Here is a 25,683-nt window from a genome sequence, read left to right on the forward strand (position 1 = left end):
TTGATACCAGTCAAAATATACAACATCCAAAATGGCTGACATCTTGCTGAGCTAATTCATGGATGAGGTTGTGAATTTTGCTTGTCTTAAGAAAACATGTAGCTCAAATGGGTGCCATATTTGGTGCATAGAGGTGATACTGGATGCCCAAGCCCCAAGGCCTCACTATCGGCACATACCATGAACCACACATTTTAAATTTGTCCCACACAGCATGATGTTCAGTGCAATTATGTTACATTTCCTGTCTGAGCGTTAAGTTTTTTTTGTTTGTTTGTTTTTTTATCACCTCACCATGGCAACACCATGCAAGATATCAGCATTGACTAAGCAATTCATCATTATGCATTATATCTTCACATCATGCTGAATAAATCTAGTATGACTCAGATAAACCCAATGGAAGGAGTATTAAAACGTTTGGTCTATAAGCTTCACTTTCTGTTGCCGGTTGGAGGCAGTATGAAACCGAATCACTACTGGCATGTGTGTGTCCCCATGCCCCATCACTGAACATGTAATGTTAAATTTTGGGCCACGTTGTAAGATACAGTGGAATTATGCCTCACTTCCTGTTGGTGTGGTGTAACATGTTAGTTGATTGTCTGTCTCACTATGGCAACGATATCATGTCTAAGATATCAGAAAGTCCTTCACAATTTAACATCATGGACCTCTTTGCATCATATTGACCAAATTTGTTTTGAATCTCATGAATCCTCCAGAAATTGTTTAAAAGTTTAATACCCATCAAGACACACAAAATTCAAAATGGCTGACTTCCTGTTGGGTGGAGTTAATATTAAGAATAGATGCATTAACCAAGTTACTTAAGAGAAAGCACCTGCAGTAACATAAAAATGTGTAAGGGTGAACGAGGACACATTTGAAGGATCTTTTTTTTTAATGATTTCTTTTCTAAATGTACATTTTATTTTAATTCATCATTAGCATAAAATGTGCCATACAGAGACCATTGTGTCTTTGTGACAGATTGCTTCTAACCTCGATCACACAAGTGCTACTTTCGTATCATGAAATTGACCTCTTGATCTTAGCAAACCCTGTAGTTTTTTTTTTTTTTTTGTCATCAGATGGCCAGGAGCAAGCATTTGGTAAAAGCAATCACTCTGCAACTGCTCAAAAACAAACAATCAATCTCTTATGTGAGCAGCGCACATTGGAGTACAAGGAAGTAACTGACCTCTCCGGGATTCACTTTTGCCTGTTACACAACCTGCTGGTGCTGTGTTTTCCTCTGGAGCAGCTGTCTCTCATTTCATCCACGGGAGTGGAAAAAAAACATTCTTGGTCAGGTACCAAAGATCACACCTCCCCTGAAAATTCCCATCAGTCCATGAACTCTCATGTTGCCCTGTGGCACCTGTTACTTTAGAAGCCAAGCATACCGAGGCTGAGCTACTCCTTGGCCTTTGACCTCTCCAACACAACTACTCCAACACCCACACAGCATTCAGTGATCACCCAAAGGAGCACAACCATATTTAACCTCAGAGTCGGATCAGCTGGTCATTGCCAGGAATGAGGACCAGGGGCTTCCCAAACAGACAAACACCCCCTGTTCCAGTGAATGCCCCACAAATGCCTCCAGCCCTAAAGCATGTGAAGCCTTGGGTGACTCCTACAACAGCATAACAAACACAGCACTATGCTTTAGTGCACAGTGAATAACTCAAGTTTTTCCATGAATACCACCTCTTATGTGGTGTCCAAAACCGGATACAAAGTTCCACTGGATCACCTGCGGCCATGCAAAATAAAATTTGGCAAATTCTCTTTTTCTGCTTCTGAATGAACCAGCATATTAAAAAAAAAAAAAAAAAAAAAAAAAAAAACACTAAAACAAAGGACTGGATGGGATTTAATCTTTAGCTATGCCATTCTATAAAACACTGATCATGCATAAGATTTAACTGCTTTTAATATATGTGATAATTAGAAGCACTTTTTTCAATTATTGTTACTTGTGTGTTTACTTGTGTGCTCCTGGACTCAAGGACACTTTCCGGACAACCCCATGGACTTCCCCACCATTCCAGACATGCATGGACTTCCAGAAACCATTCCAGATTGTTTGCGTTCTAGTTCTATTGTTTGCGTTTTGCCACATACGTGGTGGCAAAAGTGACCATAGCATGAAGTCCAAAAGAAATGCTTGAGTTTAAAACACACGGTGTTTCTTGTTTAAATTAATGTGCAGTTTAATCTTAAAGGATTACATAAATAATGACAAATAAGATGATATAACAAAAAGATACAACTTCTTAAAACTTAAAAATGATGTAAAGATTTTAATTAATTCAATTTTATTTGTATAGCGCTTTTTACAATAGACATTGTCTCAAAGCAGCTTTACAGAAATATCAACATGGTATACAGATATTAAAGGTGCGAATTTATCCCAACTGAGCAAGCCACTGAGTGGCGACGGTGGCAAGGAAAAACTCCCTAAGATGTTTTAAGAGGAAGAAAATTTGAGAGGAACCCGACTCAGAAGGGAACCCATCCTCATCTGGATTAAAGATGTAAATATCTGCTGTCCTTATCATAGTCTATTCAGGATTACAAAAGTGTCTGAAAATGTTTTCAAAAGCATGACAGTTACACAGTTACAAAGTACACAAGTACTTGGTGATGATAACTTTTACATTTGACTTTTAGCTAGGACAGTGAAAGAGAGAGAAAGAAAGTGGAAAAAGTAGAACTGGGGATGCCTCCACCTCCAACAAGTCTAGTCCTTCTTGTTACTAATGTGCATGCCTGAAATTCCCACAAAATACACTACAAACATGGAAGGAAGCTATTGAAGAAAAACTATTTCAGACAGTTGACCTTGCTGTGAACTTGACCCTATTTGGATGAATGAAAAACTCTAACCAGTTCACCTGCTGGTTACAACAATAATTCCACATAAACCCTACAAGTATTCAAGCATGTGCTCTTGAAATATCTCGCTAACAAGAATCTCAGTTGGACGACTGGACAACTCACTCTTAAGACCACTTTGCTTGCGGTCACCAACCATCTTCCTTGAGATCTACAGTACCTTCCTGTAGGTTTCTCCAAGCAATATTAAGGAAATGATTAGATGGTCAGGTGAGCACGATTATGGTTGGAGTTAAAGTCTTCAGGATGGTAGATCTCCAGGAACAGTGTTGGTGACCGCTGGCGTAGAGCATATTCTCCATTTTCAACGTCCTCTGGTTCAACATTGGTTTCTAGCCAACCCTCATACTGAATCCACATCACAGCTCTGATTTTGAATTTTTTTTTTTCTGGATGAGCTACAGTAGGCTGCAGTCTCTAATAGGTTGGCGAACATACATTGCTTGCCAGTGGGGAATAAACAAGGAACTGTCAGTGAAGTGTGCTACCATAGATATCAGAGGAAATGCAATCTTCTCATGCAACAGTGGCCTGGTCACAAGTTCTCCCCCAGAGCACGCGTCAACAAGCCTAGTAACTTACTTACTATCGAACCAATTCTGCAGAAACTTTCAGCGCATTCCAAATCAGTATCCTTAACATCATCAACAAACTATAATGGCTGACCCAAAACGTATTTCCTCCAAAGCTTATAGTGGATTTACATTTCCCCTACATCATCATATAGAATCAATATAATGACTAGTCTAAAGTTTGATGAAAGTTTGCTCTCAAGAAGTTTGCTGTGCAGCCTGGGATTGTTTTCATGCCCTTTCCATTCCAGTATTTGTGCAATTTGGTGCCAAGGGCTTATGGGAAGACAAATGACTCAGTGATTACTTTAACAATTACTCAGTCAACAGAGTTAAGCTTGGAAGGACATGATACCAAAACATCTTGTTCTGCTCTGTCAAGAACTGTTCATGTCAGGTGAGAGATTAAAAAAAGAAAAGAAAAGAATGAAATAGTGTCCTCATGGAAAAGTGTACAATCTTGCCTTATATCCTAGCAATAAATAGGGATAATTGCTCAGCTCGTTTTGTACACTGATTTGCTAAACCTTCACTGTAGTCAAAGTGATGCACGCTGTACACTGCCGCTGTATTTAGTGTCACTCGGAGCCTCAAACCCCAAGTGACTGCACGTAACCTTCTTCCACTTGTGTTTCACATTCCCATCTGCAGCACAGGATGCTGCTCGACATGAAATATGCAATGAATTATAAAACACATTATGTAATGCATCCACCGAGTCTGACGCAGACGTTTGTGCAACAGCTAATTAAGCAGCGTGATGTGGGGGGATTGGGCAGATTTATCTCTTTCTCTATGCTCATTTGCAGAACATCGGGGAATAGCAGAAGAAGAGATGCTCTGATGAAAGAACAAAAATATGCAGGAAAAAAGGTGAAAACAGGGTGAGGGATACACGCAGAGACAACATGAGCAGAACGAATAGTCTGTAAACGCAGAGATATTTGCATGATCACGCTTAATAACAGCGCAACATGAAGAAGCAGAGTGAGAGTTACAAGAGAAATCACAGACAGAGCATCTGGAGGAAACAGATGAAAATATAAACAATCAATAGCCTCACAGGGCAAGAGAAACTGGAACAGAAAGTATTCAATAGTAAAGGAGGGTATGAACTAGCCTTGAAGCAGCTTGAAGGAGGAAAAGAATCTGGCTGTCTCACTGCTCTCATCAACTACATCCCGAGCCTAATTGTAAATCAATTCACAATGGCCTTGCCGGGGTGTGTATTTACACTCTGTAGATGGCTGGAGCTGATAAAGTGTAAAGCCAATTCCTCTCTCTTGAGTCCAATCTGGTTCAAACAAACGCATCCTATAACAGCAAGAGGGTTTTCCTGAGAATCCAGGTCTTCCAGAGTAACACTGCTTCTCTCTAAAACACCAGGACAAGTGCTGCGTTATATCGTCTTCTGATCCAGTCTCCAAAGCACAAGATACACAAGTCATACGTTTTCTTGTCTCCTTGTCCTTCTTTGGTCACTTCTCCTGCTACTGTATACAATCCTTCAATGGCATTTCTTAAACACTCAAACATGACCATAAATAATTGTATGCTATAAAAAAAAGTGGTTTTTTTTAAAAAAAGATGAGAAAACAGATATCACAGCAATTTTTGAAAGGATTCCTGAATTCACGTTAGTATTTATAGAAAACAATAAAGCACTTTGGGCTACAAAAAAGAGCGATAAAGAGTCTTAAATTTCTCCCTTTAGATATATATGCGAGAGGCAAGCAGGATGTCAACAACAAATGCCGGCGCAGTCTGTTGCAAAACGAAAACATGTACTGAAAGAATTTGTTAGTACCATGTTTAGTGTCTTTCCTTTACCTTTTTCTCAAAGACACAAACACCACCAATGTTGTAGCAGTAATAAAATATCCGAGAGAGATCTGATACACACCATTTACTGTAATCTACAGTGTGTTCAGCATTGTTATACAAGACAGAATTTTTCTTCGTGTGGAGGAGTACTGGATGGAACACAACATGTGAGAAAGCCCCAAGTGTCATGAAAAGCAGAAGAGCGGATGTGCCTGCGATTGTGTGGTGAGTAGAACGGGCCCAAATTAGAAGGTGTACTCGGAGACTGGCAACGTCGGTTTTAATGGCTGCTGCCCAGCACACAGATGGAATGAAGCAAAACACCTGCCCTCGCTCTTGCCTGACTAAAATCCAGATCAGCGCTTCTTTTTTTGTTTGTTTTTTTTTTGCATTTAAAACAAATCCTGCACTGCCACACTATCTGCTTTAGCTGAAGGGTAACAAGAGGCTGAAACCTTGGAGAGCACAGGAAGTGATTTGGGAAGCTCTTATATTCCAGACATTTCAAAGTGCATACTTAAAGAGACTAGCTGCGTGCTCTTACATTTTTCAACCTTTATTTTTCATGCACAGATGAACACACGTACACGTGCATACTCACAGAGGAATAAGCAAACAGAGAGCAGATTGCAGGCTTAGGCACGGAGGTGAGTGTATGCAGCGTGGGCCGCTGGGAGCACTAGAGACCTGACGCTGGCGGTTCACACTTCCCCAGCCCTCGCACTACTGTGTGTGTGTGTGTGTGTGTGTTTGTGTGTGTGTGTGTGTGTGTCTGCATAAGCAAAAGCACCAGCAACACCTCCTCTCGCTCATCCACACTACATCACACCATGTGTTTAGAGAAGGGAAAGAGACGCCACTGACATCACACCACGCAGGTGGCAACCCTCTCACAGGAGGAAAGCAAGATGAGATAAAGACTGCCTTCGAGCTGTGCAGCATTTAATCATGTCAGAATGTAGAAGCTTCCTTTAGAGTACAAAGACACTGTATTGACATGAAAAAGTGAGAACGCTTAATACCTCACTTGTTGTTGGGTTGTTGTTTTGTTTTTTTTGGTTAAATGGTGTCTGCGTTTGCGCCGCTTCCTGTCGTCACTTTCCTCTACACTTCACTCTTCTTTCCATCTCAGTTGTGAGGCCTGTAAAAACATGGCCTTTGATAAAGATGAACATATTGGCTTGTCTCTTTACCTAATATTTTAACCTGCAATCAAGGAGGGTGAACGATACCTTCAAGCAGACGGATGTCACTTTTATGCATTTCGAGGCTCAGAGAGAGAGAGAGAGAGAGAGAGAGACCTACTGAAAAGCCTCCAAGATCAAAGATGAAGAAGCAAATGCGAAAAAAAAAACAAGTGTGAGCGCATACGTTAGTAGCTGGCTTTTTGTAAAATACCACAGTTCCAAGCATTGCACTAGTTAGAGATCTACGGTTACACCTCTTGTCCTTTTCCTTTCAAGATTAAAATGGTTGATTGTGGCTTGATGTTTGCCACACAATAAGACTTCCTTATGCACATTTATTAGGTTTTTTTCCCCCTCTTTCTCTCTCACATTTTCTTTTTCTCTCTCTCTCACCGTCTCATACTACAACCAACTAACTAAAGTTTGAAAATGCTTGATCACCTAGATCACACAAGATAAAACAAGACCACTCCTATGTTAAACATGACAATAGAATACACTGCTTTTGAATCCCCTAGCTACACGACAATCTCAGGTCATGCTTGTGATTAGCAGGCTGCTCTTATTAAACCTGTGCATACAATAATTCTTGTCTTTAGGCAGCAAAAAAAAAACCTTCACCATTCAGATACCATGAAAAAAAAAAAACTGTGCTAGTTTTTTTTTTCTTTTTATACAAAGGGCCTTTAAGCTCCTGTATTCCTCACCTACTCCTAGTACTTCATGTTCAGAAAGAACAATGAGGTTTAATATAATATGTGTGCCATAATTAAACCTCACCTACCATTAATCCAAATGGTAAATTGGAGCAGGGCAAAGATTAGGCAGGTCATTATTCACCACAGTCTGTGTGGGAATGATACTTTTAATAAAAAACATTCCCTACAAGGCTACCGAGTACTCCAAAGAAGACTTTCCTTTTCTTGTGTCTCTGGATCATAGAGAGGAACAACTGAGTATAATTGGCTTTCTGTTTCATGCAATTAATTATAAGTAGCTCGTAACACCTCAGGGCAAGGACGTGCAAGACTTTGCCATTTTAAAATGCTAAATTCTACATGCTATTTCATCATGAATGTTCAGAGCAACATAGTAAGTAATGTAAGCGAAGAAAACATGTGACCTCAAAAGTAAGCATTTTTTAAATAAAATCAAAATCACTGGTCCAGGTCAGGACGAGCAACAGAAAAGACGTATGAACTAAATCATCATACATCTGTTCATCCAGATCCGAGGTCTATAGCAGGAACACTGGGCACTGGGCATGAGGCAGGAATACACTCTAGATGGGACACCAGTCCATCACAAAACACTCCATCATAAAACAACCTTAACATACCTTGTGTTCATGGAGCTCGCTTTGTACACAGGGGCATTGTCATGCTGGAACAGGTTTGAACAGGCCTCTTGTAGTTCACATGAAGGGAAACTGTAATGCTACAGCATACAGAGACATTCTGTACAACTGTGTGCTTCAGACTTCGTGGAATAGGCCCACATATTGTTATGATGGTCAGGGATGCACGTACTTTTGGCTGTATCATGTATATGTTCTCTGAATTGTACAGTTAATGCTGACCTAATGATTGTATCAACCGAAGCACATCACCCAGCTACAAAGTCATTAGACTTTCTGCTTCTTTCCCTGCTTAGCATTAAGGACAGCTGCTGAGGAACAGTGTGAACGCCACTAATGACAGCACTCTCCAGTTAATGACGTGGGCCGCCCAGGCAGAAGCAGGAATCACAGATACTCAACTCACACAGCCCTTTCAGTGGAGGGCAAACGGGTGGCCCGACTCCTCTATGTGCTTCACTACAAGCCTTTTCTGCAACTGTCGATATACAGTAGGTGACTGCAGTGGTTAAACGAATAAATCTTAGATGTGGATGTTAGAGACATGAATATGGCTATGAAACCTGAACAAGCACTAAAATCTTTACTCAGTTCAGCTGCATTTGCAAACACCATATATTATTTCAAAAGCATTATATGCAGTATAGTGCATTAAACAAAATGTCAAAATGTTCTGCATTCTTCAGAACTGTCTGTGATGGAGAGAAGAAGCGGCTTCTTCATTCATCCGGTCGCTGCGGCTGCTTCTCGACTCAACTATAACACCATCTACTCGCCAAGCAACTGTTGCCACCAACTCTCCAAAGCTCAAGTCACCATCTGTTCTACCACTGAATGGAAAATAGGAAAAAAGAGCGTGAGGTAACGACAGGAAGTATGGGTGAAAATGCTGGGTAAAGAAGATGCGTACTCTGCTTTGCTACCCGAGTGTCACCCATTTTTCCACACAATTCACTGCCACAAAGGGGTAAAAACAACATCACAATGATGCTCGTTCCTAGTTCATAACATGGCATATGGTTAAATTTATGGCATTTGGCAGACACCGTTATCCAGAAAGACTTACATTTATCTAATCTATAGAACTGAGCAGTTGAGGGCGTTGCTCAAGGGCCCAACAGTGGCAGTTTGGCAGTGCTGTGATTTGAACTCATGACCCTTTGATCAGTAGTCCAACGTATTAACCACTGAGCTACCACTGCCCATTAGAGTTCCATTTTAGACAACATTTTCTAGGTTGGATTTCCATTTTAGACAACATTAGGAGCAACAGTGTGACTCCTACTCAGAGATACTTCACCTCTATAAAAAGTTTTTAAAAAACAATTTCGTAATCCAATAAAAGTCTTCATGCTTTCATTTCAAGCTTTTTTATTTCAATAACAAACTGCATGTGAATACAACGTGATGAAATCAAAGCAGGCTGAAGTACGTAAGATGACCACCCCTCGTCTAAAACTGTGGATTGGATGACAATGGAGAGGAAACCCATACGAAGAATTGTGGATTGTCTCTCCAGAACTGCTCGCTTTCAGTACCAATTTCTTTTCCTGCACACAAAAATGCACTCGTGCACATTCCAAATGCCTCTCAACAGGAAGTGTCCTAGTCTGCAGTGCAAAAGTGTGCGAGTCATTTGCATGGTACAGAGAAGAGGAAGCGAAAGCCGCTCAGTCCATAGGAGAAAAAAGGCAGGGTGGGTTCCTGTTCAGCCCGTGTCGCCTCACCTTGCCTCACTGCTTTCCATGTGTTTTGACTATAGACACATGCCACCCACCACAGCCCCTGCCCAACAGGAAGCAGCAGCAGCTCACAGAGCCTTGCTATTCACATTCAAATGAAGCTGTTATCAGGAAGCCAGTATTGGCAGAAAAGTGGAAAGAGAGAGTGAGAGAGAGAGCAAGAGAGAGAGAGAGAGAGAGAGAGAGAGAGAAGAAAAAGAGAGAAAGTCTTTTAACCCATTTTTAGAGATTGACAGACAGTGGAGTGTGCCATGACACCCCCACGCCAACAGAGAGCTCTCTAATGCACACAGTTCCTGTTCCCCTGTCACTTCCTGTTTATGGACTATATAAGGACACCTTCCTACACAAAATTACTAGGAGATCTCGCCAATACTTCTAGTATGTTCTAACCATTGTTTTATGTTTGCTGTCCCTGGTTATGACCTTGCTTCTTTTAATGCAGTGTTTAACCCTGTTTGCAAGCACTCCATCTGGGCATCCCAGGGATCTCAACAAAATAAGACTGGTGCTATCAATACTTACTGGGAAAACTCTAGACTGGACTGCGGGTGTATGTGCGATGCTCTTATCGAACAATCCTGTCCACACTTGCAGAGTGGATTTTGGGAAGTCTTTTATTGTCCAGCAATGGCAAGAATCACGGGTCGCAGGCAACATTCTGAATGATTCGCTTATTGCCGGCGTTCACCCAAAACATGCGGACTGGCACTCTTCCAGACCCACGAGCAGACCGTGTCACAGGGGTGGATCGGTGGTTCCAAGTCGAAATCATTCATGCATTAACTCGCTGCAAAGTCTTGCCAATATTTTCATTGAGTAAATTCTGAGCCGTCTGATATCCCAAATTCCCAAAAGATATCTGACATTTCTCCATCTCTATTGCTATATTCCTGTGTATGACCTTTGCTCCAATCGTGACTTCCCTGTAAGTTTTACACTTTGTTTGATGAATACCTGGGTTCTCCCTGCCTCCCTGCATGATTTATGACACTGTTTTGGATTTGTTAATCCTGGTTCATTAAACCTCCAGCACAAACCTTCCCCTGAGTCCATACGATTACATGCATACACTTGTCACAAGCTCTAGTGACTTTTTATTTATTTATTTATTTATTTATTTATTTAAACATGGTCCCCTAACCCATTTCAATATACTAAAGCGATATTTAGGATTGCGATTTAATTACAGTACACACATGGTTGCTTGGTGCATACGTGCATGTGTGTTAGTCATGTTTGGAAAGCATGTCATTTGCGTGTGGGTCGTGTTCCATTGCCTAGCAAACACCTGCAAACACTCAACTGCTGTTGTTTAGCCGGAGACAAGTGAGGGTAAATTTAGCAGCGGATTTTTTTTGTCTGGTGCTGCCACATGTGCCAGTCAGCATGAACGCCGGTTTGTTGAACGAACCACATCGAATTTCCTATTTGCTTCAACTGAAGGAGTTTTATATACACATAAGTCAAGGCAGTGATAAAAAATTCTATCCATAGTGAATCAGTATGGATGAATTACTTGAAAAGACATGGGGAGAGAGAGAGGGAGAGAGAGATCACCTCCAATGGCTGGGGGACTTCACCTGTATACCCAGCACTAATGGTCACATGATCGCTCACTCTTACCCAGCATTGTCAGACCACAATTTTTATTCATCCACTCACACAGCTATGTCTCTCATCCTCTTTCTCCTTTTCCTCTCTCTTAGCTTAGCTCTACTAGTGCAGCTTTTCACTCCACCTGATTCCATCAAGGACAAAGCACAGTTTCAGAGATGGTTCCCATAGAAACAGAGTATGCCTTGCTATTTTAGTCATGTTTTGTACATTGTATCTGCCGGAGCAGCCGCACCAAAGACAGGAAGTGACCAACAGCACACATCAATAAGAAAGTCTGGAATCCCTGCAGCAGTTCAGATGGCCATCTACTGCTGCCCCGGGGTTAAAGGTGACCATCAACTCAACATGCTAATGGAAAGAAAGTTAATGAATCTTTCACCATGCATGAAATGTTTTCCTGAATTTTTTTTAAAGCCAAATTCATCTTTTTATCTTCTTTCCAAAGGGCTAAAAGGCACTTGAATCTTCAAGATGAAAAGTTTCAACTCTATCGGATATACCCACGATATCAAACGTTGGGGCTGTTTTGGGACTTTTTAAAAAGAAATGTGTACACATAGAAATATATTATACTATTTTCTACTATTTTATTAAATACTACTTTTGCTAAAAAGTGACAAATCTCACTGCTTTTGCAGAATACACAAAGGTTAGTGACACTTCATTTAACCTAAATTCTTCACCCTAATCTTTAAAGATTTGCTGTTTGCTAGTAAACGAGCTAATGTTATGCTAAACGCTATGTGAAAATACTAAAATTAGCCGTGTTTGCTAGTACACGAGCTAATGTTCCCAATTTTATGATTTTTATTGGAGTTTGTTTCCAAATTCAGTTATTTATTCTTAATGATGTGTTCATTCTTAGTTCTCTGATCTCATGATCTCTGAGCTCTAAGAAACAATAGATGAAATAGGTGGCACACTGAATTAGTTCTCTTGCCAATTGTATGATTGTTGTTGAGTTTTTCCAACAGCCAGTTATTCATTCTCAATAATAAAGGATTCAGAGGAAAATTCAGTCTGTTTTCATTCATATCGATGTATCTCTGTAAATTCAGTTCATTTTGTAGATTTGAATTATGAATTAACACAATATTGCATGGTATCGTAATACTTCAGCTGGCATAGTATCGTAAGATACGTTTGTGGAATCGTGACAACCTTGATATACATAAACATACTGCACACATGCACTCTTTAACTCCCAGGGAGTTACTGTTGCCAATTCTGACCTTTCACCCCCAGGTGGAATAAAGCCTGAGCGCAAGGTGCAATAAATATCAACATACAAACCCAGACAAAAACATAACCATTCTCCGAACACTGGCTGGGGAAGCTAATCCATCACGAGGCACCCCCCCCCCCCCCCCCCCCCCCACACACACACACACACAAAATCAAACACTCGTTCACTCTTCAAGGCAATTTAGAGTAGCAAATCCATGTACCAGCATGTTTTCTGGAAGAAACCCGAACAGAGAAGAGAAGTAACCCTGAGTTCAGTGCTCAGCTCATATTATCCAGTTCCCCACCGTGCCATCCTCTTTCACATTATCACAACCTCCAAAGCATTACAGAAGATATTTATATTAATAACTAGAACCAGTTTATAACAATAGCACTTTACATTAGAAATGGTCTATAAAGCGCTTTACACTGTTTCTCAATCACCCATTCACATACACACTCACACCAATGCAAATGTGACGCATCACCTGTACCGCTGATGAACACCTCCGTGTCCAGTATTTCTGAGGTGCTAAGCTCTGAAGAATGAAAAGTGATAGACTGCTAACTTGGTGTTCACTTGGAGTTAGAATTCTCGAGTAAAGTAGTCCTTTAATGCTGGCACAAGTGACTTTTAGCCGTAATGAATATTTACAGTACATGTGTGTTTGTCTGCATCGTTTTACAAACTCTGAGTCGAGCTCTCACTGCTACTGGTTTCAATTTCACCACTTGCATTTCCAATGCCAAGAGAGACCGTGAGAAGGATTGTAAAGAACGTAACAATGACCAACAACTCGTTCAATCATGCGTACACACTTTAAATGTTTCTCCTGCGCATTTCTCCATCTTCAATCGGCTCTGCTCGGCCTGTAATTAGCCGCTTAAAAAAACATTTTAATGCTGATATTCATCATCTGTGTACAAACTGAGAAACAATTAAAACACTGTACGAAGGCTTACACGGGTTACTTGAGTCAGAGTTTGTCAATAATCTCACAGTCTGTTAGAAAGCTAACGATGTGCCGCTTAGCTGTTAGCTGACAGTTAGATTGCTAACATCTGTGCTAATGACTTAGGTGTGGTTCAAACCAACGTCATGGAATTGGCAATATGGATCTGCCCTTGACCTTGGAGATTAATTTTCAAATAAAAATAACCTCAAAGTACGCATTCTGACATGGAATCATATTTTCAGAACAAACACCGGCATTAATTAATTTTATCACAGGCTTTTTCTTAAATATACATTTTTTCATTTGAATGCCCAATTCCTGCATATCATAAGTGTCACACATTTTATGTATGGCATGCAACATAAATCTGTCTGCATCAACCGGTCACTGAACTATAAGCACAGAAGTGATTTTCCATAGGTATTAGCGGGCACACATACACACACACACACACACACACACACACACACACACACACACACACACAGAGAAGCACAAGGGAGGCCACGGGTAGCCTCGACTGCCTTTTATGAAAACAGCAGGGCCGGTGTGCATCGCAAACCAATCAGCAGAAAGCAGCACCATGTCCAGAAGAAAGAAAGGGATGGACAGATCACTAGCCTGGCAGCCCAGGACAAGCATACTTCATGTTCAGGCAATTAGTATTTCCCGTTTTTTTTTTTTAAGTGACTTTAAGAAGAAAAGTACACTTATACTTATTGACCTTCCCAATACAAAAGTTTTCATTTAATTTGCATGTATATTTAAACGTTACGTACTTCATGGCGGTGTGGCGCTCCTCAATGATGTAACTATCCGAACTTTCGAATCCTGACACCTGCTGCACTACACACACATCAGCTGAGACACGATCATGAAAAAATGAGCAAAATAAAGACTGCTCATTACCTTTAAACCGTATTAATCCACTAAATTAACTAACTTCCTTGTCAAACATTATGATGTTACATTAACTACCAATTTTTCTCAAACCAAAACACAGGACTGGGCAACACAGCAAAGTTTTTACTTGCCCAGGGGGCCTGCTAATAAATGTAATAGATTTGTCCACTTGTGAAGAAATACAAAAATGTAAGCTTCCATATTTATTTTGTTGAGCAATGCTAAGATTCAGTGAGATATGCTTGCTTGTGCTTTAGTGAATAAATGCGAAAGCAAATTGGAAAAAGCTCAGTGGTTTGTTACTACACCTTTATGCATTTGGTGTAATTGTCAGCATTTCTTGTGGCCGGGACCAACGCTAGTCACGCATGCACCTCTGCTACTGTCACATGCATGTAATTTGTTTAGCTCACACGATCAGACACGCTACCATATATATATATATATATATATATATATATATATATATATATATATATATATATATATATATATATATATATATATATATATATATCACAGCGACACAACAACCTGCCCGCTCTCTCTCTCTCACACACATAAAACTGTAAAATGCATTTCATCTGTATCTGGTTTCCACGCAGTGATGAGTCGCTTGCAGCTGTGTAAGCGGCGCCACTCTTAACCTAAGGCCCTGATAACTATCAGTAATTTGCATGCCTATTTCTGTATGTGGCCACACTGCAGCCCTTATTCAAAAAGCCGTGGCTCAGGCTGTGATGACGCGCTTCTCCGCAGCACTCAAAAAATTACAGTCACTGACAGAAAGACAAAAGTGTCACACACCACAGCATCTAAAACCATGCTAGTCACCTGCATTAGTTTACATGTGCTAAAAAGGCAACTAAATCTATCCAGATTAGTGTATTCAAAGCTGCACACTTCTTATACATAATGTAGGAAAGCGTGTTCTGCTTTAATTCTCTGGCCTCGTTCTCTTTTCTGGGTAAAATCGCAGAGCTTACTACACAGTTCATCCAAAAGGTCACTATTTCACTAGCAGGAAGTGCTTCCTTAGCTCAGTGTTATTCATGGTATAAATCATTCCTAAGAATTATTACGCCAACTAAACGATATGAATTATGGGTTTCTATTCGCAGAAACTCCAATTCAACAAAGATGAGGTGGTGTGTCATAGGACACTGTGTAAGTTTACAAAACTTTACTCACATCAGCTGTTATTTCAGAAGCGTCAGCACTAACTAGCTAGCTCTAACGCGACAATATCTTTGCGTGATGGGACAGGGAACACAATGGGATATGGACATGACGAATGGATTGTGGTAGAAGATGAAAAACACCTCACGCTATATATGAAAGTCACACATTACCTTTGGCTTCTTCTCTTAGTTGTCTCGCAAGTTTAGCCAGGCAAACACTCCTAACACACCCTGTTGCCAAGAGAGATTGGGAAAGGGAGTGTTAAACAAATAAACACACGCACGCACACACACACACACACACACACACACACACACACACACACACACACACACACAGGTGTATATATTGCGTATATGCATACACACACATGAACAACACAACACATCGTCTCTATGGTATGTGGCATCAAAAGGTTTCTGTTCTGGCTCTTTACAGTATTAACACAGATTTAACACAAAGTACAGAAACACTAGTATTCTCAGTCTGAATTACAAACACCCTCAGCCTTGAGAAAACTGTCCTCAACTCAGTCCTCTGTCTCCTATCCACCTCTCAAACAGCCAACTTCTCAAACTTCCACATCAACAGCCAGATCATTAGTGACATTCCACCTCCTCCACTTTCTCTTTCTCCTGCCACTATTCTCTCTTGCACCCAAACCTGATGGCCCACCTGACACAGTATCCTCCTGTTAAGGGTCTCCAGGAAGGAACCGGAAATGTCCAAAAAAAAAGTCAGCGCTGATGAGCCAGTCGTGTCAAAATCCAGTCCGGCACGGTGCACGAAGATATTTCCCACCTACTTAATGCAGCCCTCCATCCCTAACAACCTTTCTGGGTCCGTCACTCTAGCTCTCTTTGCTTGCTTGAAGGAAGAAGTAGCACAAGAGGAGGAAAAAAAATCATTGTGTTTTCTTTAAGCCAAAGCTGGGCAGGGAGATGGAGATGGAGATGGAGATGGGGATGGGGGGCTCCAATCGCATTAAAAGGCAGACATGCAGCGGCGGCCGGCAATAATCGAGCACTGAAGTACGTTTCAGCCTGTTGCTGCTTCAGAAAGTGAAAAAAGGAAGGGGGAGCGAGAGAGTCAGGTAATGAGAGAAAGACTACCTCATTTTCAAAGCAGGAAGAAGGGGAGGCCGCGAGTGTTTCCTGTGGTGCAGACGAGGTGAGCAAGGATGTCATAGGCAGCATTCATTCTGTCAAGGTGTCAGAACAAATGGTGCTTGAGACGCTCTTTGTCTGCCTTGGATAAGAGTGCTCCTCTATCAGCCTCCATATACTGTATAATCCAGAACAAAGACTACATAAAAATATAGCATTCTATATGGGTCAGATGGATCAGCTGTTTATTTTAAGATGCACTAAAAGACATGAGTAAAGGCATTTTTATAGTGAAATAATTTTTTTATTTGATCTGTTTACTGTTGTTCATATCTGCCAGCCTAAACTATTTAGGCAAACTAATGAGGAAAACCACAATCAGAACATAAATCCAAAGGTATCTACTGTGTGGCACCGAACTGATCTACTCTGAACTGTCTTGTTTACCAAACCACTCAAGATACACCTTCCATATCCCACTCTGAAGAACTGCCACAGAATTTAGCAAAATTAACCACAACTGGTGCAGCACGGTGCACTCGGTTGTGTTTTGCTACACTGTCACTGTGGAGAGAATGGGGTACAGAAAACTAAAAAAGTGACAAAAGCTTTGTGCAACATATAGCAAGCAGCAAATGCAAGGCACAATGCAAATTTGTGAGGCGTTACTAGGCTGCAGATCATGCCAGCACTGCAAGCATATTATGTTGCACAGGCTTTACTGAGGCTGAACAATTCACATAACCTGTGGAGGCCATGATATATTACTTATCTATTATAGGAGAACCAACAGAGTTCCCCACCAATCTAGACTATATATCCCAGGGAGAGACAATGCAATCATGCAGTGCAAGAATAATGACCTTGTTCACATCTACTGTCCATCTGATAAAAGTGGAGCATTAAGAGGTGCCACTGAGAAAGTTTTAATGGAGTGTTTTGTTCAGGCAAATGAGTATAGCCAGATTAATGTATAAAGTATTTAAAGTATTGAAAGGCACCATATACAATCCTGCTTTAAAAAAAAAAAAAAAAAAAAAAAAAAAATCAAGACAGTGTTTCATTGTATAAGTCACAATGTTGCTCCAGGCACTTTAATTTTCGATAATATCTCTAAAACAATGCCTCAGAGATCAGTAAATGTATAGTGCTGTTCAATAGTGTAGTTGAAACATTTGCCAGTTGAACATCTAGTACCTCTCATATATACGTATGTACCCACTTTAATTTTTCATAACATGTTATGTAGTGGTCATTTTTCAAAATATCATGTGGTGCAACTGTCCAACCATTAGTACCATTTTGAACACTTGCTTGAAATTGCTTCTTAATCTTTTCATTTTTTTTTTGTTATTTTACCATATTAAGCACAATTTCAAAAGTGCTTTGTATTACTGACCAACCCTGAAATCATTTTGCCTTTCATAGCTCTTTCATAATTCACTAACAAAAGTTCTGTTGTTCATGTTACAAAAATACCATCTGGTACAACCATGAAGAAAAAGTACAGGGTTCTCTAAAACTTTACTTGATAGTAGCATATAGCAAACGTGTAATAGCTTCTCCACCTCATTTAGTTTGAGGCTTTGTCGTTCTTAATGTTGTCCTGCAACACCAAAATCTACCACTGCTGCTTTACACCTCCATCCATGTAATGCATTGATATACAATATTTGTCTAGGAGATTTCAGTGCAGGTTTGTTCTGTTTGTTCCATGGAGTTCTTCTGATCATTTAGTGTGATCCCCCAATCATGTGCTGTAACCAGTAATGGCAGTAACTAAGGGGGGAACAATTAAGTTCTGTGGCTGAAATATTAATCATTGGCATGGTATGCTTAAGTGGATACCAGTCTGCTAAAGTGGATACTGCTTAAGTGGATACTAGTTTGTAAAGTGTATTTACCCAGGAGGCAGTGCAAAATGTCGAACTTTATTTAGGAAATTATTTGGAGAGTACTATTATTATTATTTGGAGAGTAAATCAAAGTCGCACCACATGATCATTTTTAAGAACATGGACAATTAAAGTTGACAAAAAAGTGCTAAATTCACATAACTGCGTGTTTTATATAAATATATGTGTACACCACATTCTAACTGTTTCAAAATCTTATTTGTCAGTGACCCTACTGCAGGAGTACAAGGTATCTGGGTCTCTGTATGAGTGCAGTGAGAGTTCTGTCCATACTCATAAGTTTAAAAGGTTGCTGTCAGACTCTTTAACCATGTGTCTTGTGTCCACTCCTGCTTGTGGTTTTAATGGACAGGATATCAATACATAGCCAAGATTGGACAGCTGTCCAGTATGGGGACTTGTGCAGGTTCTGTTGTTCTTTTGGCACCATCCAAACTGAACCTACAACACACTGCGGCTGTAATGAAAACCAGAAATCTTCGAGGCCAAGGCCATGGTTTTCTCCTAGATAATAGTGAGATGCTCCCTTCAGGTGAGGGGGAAAAACCTTGCCCCTAGTTCACACATCATTGACAAACCAAATCTAGTCTGTATCAGCAGTGTTACAGTCACTGTACTGGTCTGTAGTGGTGAAGCAGGAGCTCAGTTTTTGCAGACAATGTTGTCTGTTTACCGATCAATCTATGTCCCTGTCCTCATCTATGATCACATGCTGTGGGTAGTGACTGAAATAATAAGGTCATGAGTACAGGCTGTATAAATGAGGTTCCTCCTGCAGGGAAAAAAGTCCATCCCAAGCACTGCAAACATTCCTTTCGCTTCTCGCAACCCCAAGCCTTAACCAGCCTACATTTTTGAATTCCAGATTTATAACATAGGACTACTGTAACATTTGAACATTTCATTATGTCAGTAACATAAGTGACTAAAAGCTAAAGCAATATTCTTTGCACTGACGTACCAGTCTAGTGGAGGGTGAACTTGCCTTTCTTGGCACACCTTTTCAAAAAGTCAGGAGGTGTGTTTGAAAAGGTGTGCCTATTTCAGCTGTCACATCCAGCTTCGAATGACTCATAAGGAATAAAACACTGGGCCATGTTGTTATAGGAAAATAATCCATGCTGGGGTGGTGTGATACCGCACAATATGAGGCAGAGCAGCCTGGTTTATACTGGACTCATGACTTAACCACACTGACAAGCTCTGATTCTTTTTTAAATGTTCTGCTGTCATTGTGATTGCTGTCATGATCTGCATCTCAAATGGAAAACTCTGACCTCTGACATTCAAATATATTTACTAATATAGAAAATCCAGAAGACTGCTACTGGAAAGAGATCTTTTAGTAGGATTGAAGGCAACATGAGAGGTTTTAAAAATTAAAACACTAAATGTAATAGGAAAACCAGTTAGTGTTAGTACTCAATAGCAGTCTAGAATAGTGCAAAGTATACTCTTTGAGACACAACACTAGTTTGTTTAGCGAAGGTAGCTGGAGAGGGAATGGAGGTACTGACCACTAAACAATTCACTGCTAGTACAGTGAGAATTACTTTGGTGCTGAATTATCATCCTACTAATAAAAGAGTGCCTGAGATTATACCTAAAAACTCAACCAGCGTTCGGAAAACCCTGAAATAGCTTCCCTTTCTGAGGAACCTCCACTCATCTCCAAACATCAAAGACAGGAATGAATTAAATTGTCAGGCGAATAGAACCTGTGGCACTCTTACATGCAACAGTTCTAGATGTCCCACGTGTAGTTGTTGTGAGCATGGGAGCGATGACTTGAGGAAATGTAAGGGGAAGGAGCTCATCTACACACTCAGAACTTTGGAACGGCATGGAATGAATGTCATGTATTAACTACAGCTATTACATCATCAAGCGTCCACTGGTTTCCGATATACTGAGACATTTTGGGAATTCCCATCCCCAACACATTATACAGCGCTAAAATCCACAAGATGTTCCTTCACTTTTCGGATTTTGAGAATGTCCCATTTAAGCCGAACCATGCTGTCTCAAAATAGAAGACTGAAAAATGATAAACCTTGATTTCTGTTGTGACATGAGGATTGTTGGGTCTGAATGAAAACATGGACATGGTCTCCTTGCAGAACCAGTTCAGGTGGGTGGTGGTGGTGGTGTAATGGTGTACAGAGTGTTTGCTTGGCACAATTTGGGGCTTTTATTAATACCAATCAAGCATCATTTGAATGCCACAGCCTGTTTGAGAATTGTTTCTGAACATGTACATCTATTTACACCCACAGTTTACCCAATCATGTGATAGGCACTTCCAGCACGATAACACTCCGTGACACAAAGCACAAAGTCATCTCAAACTGGTTGAATGAACACGACAGTGAGTTCAGTGGTCTCCGCAGATCTGAATTCAACTTTGGCATGTGGCAGAACGAGAGATTCATGAGCTTCATGAATGTGAAGTTGACAGCAGTTATGTGATGCATTTATGACTCTCAAAGAACCTTGTGGATGTATATCATTTCACAAGTGTAAATGCTTGGGACAGAAGAGAATAATATGTTCTAGAAATAAAAAATTTTTTTTTAAAAAACTTAGATGAATAAAAAAAATATATAATTTTAAAAAGCTATGTCTTCCAAAGAATGCACTGATATACACTGCCATAAATTCTAAAACCACCCTTATTGTACAAATATTACAGATCATTTTTATAGCATTTTTTTTTTACATTAATACAGTATAAGTTAACTCACACATACTGTATTCGTAAATCACGACAGTCATTTATCAGCGGTTATCACAGGATCTGTGCTCCATTGATAGCGACAACATTCAATAATGTGTGAAGATGTTTGGAGCTGGATATAAATGTGCTGCTAGGAAACGCATAATACTGATATCAGATCACACACTTACACTGCTACAAGTGTTACCTTGGGGTTAGGATGCAGATATCAGGCTAAAATTACGAAGCACTGAATTAAAACACCACAAGGCCTGCAATTATATCATAATCAATTAGCAAATCTAAAGCGCCTCACTAGAAATTATTGGGAATAAGAGTGTTATGGAGCAGAAGGAAACACACTGTGCTGTCGGTTCAGCATCAAAACACTAGACACTTGCTTGTTCTTTCAGAAGTGGAATGAACTTGAATACAGTCGGGTGGCAACGACAGCTGCACTTCAAGAGTCCCCCTAGAGTGTCCCCCGCTCACTGACGGAGAACACGTCATGGAACATTCCCGGAACGAGCCAGCGTCCCACCCACCTTAACCCAGGCACGCACACACATACATACACACACCTGACAGACAATCTATGTACACAGTGAATTTCACAACACCTTTATAAGTAACAATTAATGTATTAACTACTACTACTAATAAAATGATCCCTGCCCGAACGCACGCGCTATGCAGTGAAGCCGCTCCCGGTCCCTGTGCAAATTCCTCGGGATATTACGCAGCATTCCCGCTTTCCGCGCGCAGGAAAGTGGGTATTCCCCCAAAAGCCGGATTATTCCAATAAGCACAAAGCGCACGCACTGGTACAGAACCGCGCAGGGAAGAAGCAGCTCGAGCTCAGGAGTGTAAAGAGTTCGTGCTCTTACCGATCTGTGATCACGATTGTCTTTACGGAGCAGCGTCCCAGAACATCCCGAACACACCGAGGAATGTCAGTCCGCCTCGCCTCGCCTCGCAATCAGCCGTTCCTTGGCCGGGTGTAACAGGATGTGTGGAGTTTCACCGTGTCTTCATGATGGGGAACGCGAATGGAAAGTCGGACAGGTGATAAACACAGAAAGACGGCGCGCGCGCTGCCGTTCCACGAACGTTCACGAGTGTTGAGAGTAAACAGTCCAGTTCGTGACGGGTGTTTTTGGTTTGTTTTGCTTCGCTTCCTGCTCGAATCGAAGCCAGAGAAGGAGCCTGGATGGAATGGAGGGGGAAATAGACTGGGTTATTCCTAGCACCGCTTCCCAGAATAGAAAAAAAAAGAAAGAGAGAGGGAGGGAGTGCGCGCGAGCGCAGGAGAATAAAAGCGACAGCGTGAAGGTGTGAGCGCGCGTGCGTCAGAGTGTGTGTGTGTGTGTGTGTTTGGCCCGTGATGTCATCGGATCCCCCAGCGCGCGTCCGTCCCAGAGTGCAAGAGAGCGAAACCAGGCCCCGTGGTCCGGTTACTCGATCCGCCTCGCCTACCCGATCTGCGCCGCGCCGCGCATCGGGTAGCCATGCTGTTCCACGCTTGCGCAAAAACGTCACACGTTACGAAATTGCGGTTATGACGTGCAAACACTTCATTACGCACTTTTATCATGACATGAAGTATAAAAAGGAATGAAGTTCAAAAGTTTGTTGCTACAAATGGCACGAAGTGTGGGGTGGGGGTGGGAGTGGAGGTGGAGGTGGAGGTTCAAAACTTCCAGCATTTTTGCTTTCTTGATACAAATCCTGAAATACATTTATGATGAACTGATTAAGAATGTTTGGAAAAAATTTTTTATAGCTCTTGATTCATATAGAATGTTATGATGTCCAATGTCCATAAAGTCCAATTTTCTATTCAACGTGTAACACAACAAACCCACCACTTAAACTATCCAAGTCTTTAATTCAGACTTTTAAAAATAAATTCATTATTCCGGTCACTAAAATCTGCTGTTATCATGTAGCTGTTCCTAACAGCATTAATATACTTTTATATACAGTTGTATATATGAGTGCTGTAATGTAGTGAAATAACTTGCGTGTGCTGTACAGATCAGATAAATCTGTGTTTTTGTTTTTTTAAATAATAAAGTATGGTGCAAATTAGGCAGGGACATGGATCAGGTAACCACACCACCTCATCTGGTCATCTGCAGTAAACCCAGCTGGAAGAGGAATCACATAGCGCATGACACATAAGTCATCCTGCTGATGTGCTGTGTATCTACTTCCTCCTGAGCCAATCTTTGCAATATATCTTAAAACAGAAATGGTTATGTTCAGTGTAGATAGTCCTACACTGTCTGCATTAAAATTTTCCCTTTATTTGCCACTTTTAAGGTCTGAGATTCCAGCAAACCACAGTGAGAGCCATTATATCTATATGGAGAAAACTTAGTTCCGTGTTGAATCTTCCCAGAAGTGGCTGGCTTACCACAATTCCTCCATGAGCACATCGACGACTCATATAGGAAGTCAAAAAAGAACAAACATCTAAGGAACTGCAAACTTCTATTGCCTCAGATAAGGTTAACATTTCTGATTGTATAAATATGGTATCCATGTATGGGAAAGCGGGAAGGCAAAAAACACTGCTAACTAAAAAGAACATAAAAGCTCATCTCACATTTGAGAGAAAAAAGACCTTGATGCCCTCCGAAAGCCTTTTGGGATAATGTTCTGTGGACTGATAAGTCAAAAATGGAACTTTTTGGAAGACATGGCCTAAAGCTAACATAGCATTCCACAATAAGAGCATCATACCAATATGTGAAACATGGTGGTGGTAGTGTGATGGTGTGGGGATGCTTTGCTGCTTCAGGTTGACATTTCTGATGGATAATTTATGGAGCTATGTATTCTGCTCTGTTCCTGAAAATTCAGTAGGAGAATATCTGGTCATCAGTCAAATAGGGTCATGCAAATAGGGTCATGCAGCAAGAAAACAATCTGAAGCACAAGAGCAGGTTCACCAGCAAATGTCTCATAAAATTATATTAGAGATATTTGATTGCAGCTAAAGGTGGCACAACCATATATTAAGTTTAGAGTAGAATCACTTTTTCACACAGGTGATATAGGTGTTGCATACACTTTTTTTTACCTGGATAAATGAACTGATCATGTAAAAATGTGTTTTGTATTTCCTAGTAATCTCTTTATCTCATAGTACATTTTGTATGAGGATCTGAAACCATTTATTGTGAGAAATATGCAAAATTGAGGAAATCAGGAGGGAGCAAGTCAGATAGTTATCAACTATTTACAGTTGGTGGCTCATACTTTCTTTTTTACATGGGTTAGAATGTGACCCAGCTGTCTTCCTAATGTTTTGAGGCCTTTGTAATCATTTTGTTGCAATCATACATTATGTAGTTTCCTCAAACACATCTTCTCTAGCTCCAGATTATAATAGCTGATGTTGTGTGTGTGAAGGATTTTATTCAATTTCATTTATAATTCAATCAATAATTTTTATTGAATTATTATACGTCAATGCAGGTTGCTCAGATCCTCAACTGCATAGAAAAGGAAGACCCAAACATTTGTGTGAGGTTCTTAGCTGGAGGGAGGTGTTCTACTGATTTCTTAAAATAAATACTTCTAAAAGCCAGCTTCTGTGTGTGCAAACATGGTGCAGGGCATCAAGGAATACAGGTTTTGTTCAAAAGTCTCAATGAAAGAGTGTGTGTGTGTGTGTGTGTGTGTGTGTGTGTGTGTGTGTGTGTGTGTGTGTGTGTGTGTGTGTGTGTGTGTGTGTGTTGCCTGTCTGCATATTGTGTTAAGTGGACTATGACCTAGGCCAGAGTGCCTTGTGTTAGCAATAATGTTATCTATGACCTGGAATCCCTCCTACTCTCACTCTCTCTCTCTCTCTCTCTCTCTCTCTCTCTCTCTCTCTCTCTATCGCTCTCACTTTTTTTTTAGGCAAGGGCATCACCAAAGGGATCACACTGCTAGGTAAATCAATGTAAGCATGGGAACTGGGCTTGGAGACAATTTTACAGTCGACTGCGCTGTCCCTTCACAGTGCACAAGAAGGAAATCTGCTTTTTTTTTGACCCTCAGGCCGTGTTTCAGCAGTGTCTATTAACACATAATGCAGAATGCGGTTGCTGGTGTGTCTGCATGCAACGTGGAGTCATTTTCTCCAGGAAACATTATGGATATTCCCACTGAACTAAACTATTAATCAGCAGTTAAATAGTGAAAGAAAAAAATGAAGAAAAAAACAAACGCTGACAGAAACGATAGCTATTATCACATTCCTGATTGTGCTATTTTGTTATGTGAAAGTGTGATCGGTATTACACATATTTTGAGAGGTGTGACACCCTATCATGGGACCTATGTGTCATCCTTGGCTTACGTAGATTATTATTTTTAATTTTTTTATGTTCACATGCTGATTGCCTTATGTGCAATAAATAAATAATTACATATCCCACATACAGTGTTTTGGCTGAATTACCTGTTAACCAGT

The 25,683-nt window shown here is 40.6% G+C and overlaps 1 protein-coding gene and 1 long non-coding RNA gene across 4 annotated transcripts in view; one reads left to right on the forward strand and one right to left on the reverse strand.

Moving 5' to 3' along the window:
- hivep2a (HIVEP zinc finger 2a) overlaps window positions 1-22,644 on the reverse strand; it is a 68,623-nt gene extending 45,979 nt beyond the window's left edge. The window contains exons 1-2 of one of the 3 annotated variants that reach the window (XM_017492791.3): window positions 22,103-22,644; window positions 15,648-15,707 (exon numbers count right to left, since the gene is read on the reverse strand). The gene's annotated coding sequence lies outside the window, so the exon portion shown is untranslated. Of the gene's footprint in view, window positions 1-15,647; window positions 15,708-16,152; window positions 17,510-22,102 lie in introns of those variants that run through there. The other 2 variants (XM_017492799.3, XM_017492809.3) reach the window with 2 other exon arrangements.
- Window positions 22,430-25,649, forward strand: LOC124626487 (uncharacterized). The gene is made up of 2 exons (XR_006981353.1): window positions 22,430-22,547; window positions 25,128-25,649. It is a non-coding gene; the product is annotated as an uncharacterized LOC124626487 (long non-coding RNA).
- The last annotated feature ends 34 nt before the right edge of the window (window positions 25,650-25,683 follow it).

The sequence above is a fragment of the Ictalurus punctatus genome, chromosome 2 (assembly GCF_001660625.3).
Source record: "Ictalurus punctatus breed USDA103 chromosome 2, Coco_2.0, whole genome shotgun sequence".
NCBI classification, from domain to species: Eukaryota; Metazoa; Chordata; class Actinopteri; order Siluriformes; family Ictaluridae; genus Ictalurus; species Ictalurus punctatus.